Here is a 2849-nt window from a genome sequence, read left to right on the forward strand (position 1 = left end):
CAACTTTATACTTTTTTTTTTTTTTGGTCTTCTAGGCAGTGTCAAGTTCACAGTTAATAATAACTAGAGCAATAGTCCTTGTTTTCATTGTGTCAAATGTGGGTGTTTTGGGCCTGATTGGTCCATTGGTCCTTTATAAGAGTTACCATGGTCATGGTGTCTGTTCACAATAAAAGAAACCCTAAAAGAGTAGAATAAAAAGAAGGAAGAAAGGAAGGGAGGGAGGAAAGGAAGGAGGAAGGGAGGGAGGGAAGAAAGAAGGAAAGAAGGAAAGAAGGAAGGAAGGAAATTACAAGTCTAAAGGATTCTTTCCTTCAATAGCATTTTGAATCTAAAACTTGTAGTCATTTGCACAAAAATTTTCTATAATATTTTAGTATCTTAACATGAAGATTTTATTTTTAAGCCACTTTGCAAAGTCTTGTATTTTGAAGTATTTTAGGAATACATTTCAATTTGACATAAAACTTTTCGATTATCACCCAAATAAACATCTGAATGTTTAATGCTGAGCCTGATGGCATGTGCCTTTAGTCCCAGCATTCAGAAGGAGAATCAGGCACATAGATCTCTGTGAATTTTTAGCTACATAGCAAGTTTAGGGCCAGATGAGCCTGAGGAGTGAGACCCTATCGCAGAAAACAAAACAGACACATTTTGTTATGCCTAAGCTCAGGATTCCCAGATCTCTAAGAACTGCTGACCCAATATAGTGAAACAAAAGAGTCTTTTCTTCCAGTCAGACCAGGATTGAAAACCTTCTCACTGAGCAGGATAGGAGTATGATCATGTGTCTAGGGACTTAAAGTTTTTATACACATACAAGCATAAGCAGGGATCCTCAGACTTTGGGAATACATGATGGGGAGGTGACAAGGGAAGTCATTCTTCAAACCCTATATCATTTGTTCAGGCAGTGGGGCAGAATCGTGCAACTGGGGAGCGGGGAGAACTCTTCTAAAAGTCACTTCATGGTGCTATCAGGAACTAGTGTGTTTTTACAAACTGGCCCCAGCTGTCGGGAGCACTTAATTGCCCTTTTCTCATGGTCTGAAAGTAGAGCATTTCTCTCTTCAAGGATGTTTGGTCTTGGCTTCTCCCAAGGACAGGGCCCATCTGCACTGGGAAGCACAACCATCTATCAGGGAGAGGGCCGACCTGTGACACGTGACACGGGGGCTGAGAGATGTTGCCATTTGTCCATTCCCAAGCTGGTACCTGTCACTCCTGGGGAGGGGGGCAGGAGCAATTATTAGGAATTGCCATCATGAAAATGGAGATAGCAATATTCTGGCAACAGGCTGGTTCCTCTCTGAAAGATCGGGGAAGGGAGAGGGGGACTCTGCATGAGTGGTGGGAGCTCCACATGAGTGGCAGGAAAGCACAAAGGCTTCTTGCATCTCTTCATTGCCCCTTCTGCTAGTGACTTTAGAGGTCAATCTTGGGCTCTCTAAAAACCTAGATTATCTGTGCTGACTGGTTGATATTGGGTTCTCATCACCATCAGCTGAATGGACCCCAGTCTCTGCTTTATATATTGTAAAAGCTTACTAATCATGCATGGCCCAAAGGTGAGTAACAATAAACCAATAATCAATGGTCCTATGGTTTTGGAGATGAGGGTAGTTAGCCAGAGGGAAGAATTGAATAGTAAATGATACCAACTTTTGGAATTCTCTCATTCATCATTGGTATCTACCTATGCTTTCTCTAACTTTAGCTAGTGATTCCCTAATAACTCCAGAATGGTTGACATAGAAACAGCATTTTTCACGCGAAGCAGCACACAGTCCTCCCTGATGTAGGAACACTAATTCTAACCCCCCCACCTGTTCTGCAGCACCACCTCAGCCAGAGAGTCTACATTGTGCTCTAGGTGTGAGATGGATTTTTCCAGGCATTGGATATCCTCGTCTATGTCTGCTTTCAAACTGTTTAATTCTTCTCTTGTAATGTCAGTGCAGCTATCCCCANACCCACTNTGGCTANCCCTGCCCTAGAATTACAGCTAAAGTCAGGNAGATAGGTTCCCTTTTCTGTCTCATGAGNTCCCCTCAAACATGCCCTTCTAGGCTTTTCAGCACTACTTCTGAATAATAGGTTATGTGGGGTGCTAACTTGACTAGAATCCAGAACTCTTTTGTAGCAGAGGAATTAAGGACCTCTCCATGCACACATGGGGTCAGTCCACCCGAACAAGCCCACCATTCTTCCCCCAGGGGAGATAATCCATTTGGAATGAAGAGTGTGAAGAGTGGGTATTGTTCAATTGCAGAAGTGCCAATGTGGCAAGGGAACCTTCCCTAGGCAGGCCCTGATATGGTCTGTAGAGTTAAGGTGAGGCCTTCCTGGGATGACATAGGAAGGACACAACTGTCCTCCTTGGACTCGTCATATCTGGACATTAATCCAATACCTTCATAAAAAGGGTATCTAGCATTATAACATAACCAAGAAGAGGTGATTAGCTCTGGCTGGGAGCCACTCAGAGTTTGGAAGGTCTTTAACAACACCGTGCGTATAACTTTTTGCCTCAGGACTGCATCCAGGTTTTGGGGGCCTGTCATGAGTGTCACTACTGGAGTGGATGTAGCAACCCTGGACACAAATGTTGGCCCATGGACTGACCCTATCTTGTGAGGGAATCATACTTGGGTGGGATATCTTCTAGTAACTTCTTAGCACTACCTTTGCAGTTTCGGCCTTTATTGGAAATGCTTCTGTCCATCTGGAGGTGTCCACGAACACAAGTAAGTACTTGTAGCCATACTTTCCTGGTTTGATTTCTGTAAAATCAACTTCCCAGTAGGCCCCCAGTCTCTTACCTTGCAGATGAGTGCCTGGATGTT

This window comes from Mus caroli, unplaced genomic scaffold (genome assembly GCF_900094665.2).
Source record: "Mus caroli unplaced genomic scaffold, CAROLI_EIJ_v1.1 scaffold_18454_1, whole genome shotgun sequence".
Classification (NCBI taxonomy): domain Eukaryota; kingdom Metazoa; phylum Chordata; class Mammalia; order Rodentia; family Muridae; genus Mus; species Mus caroli.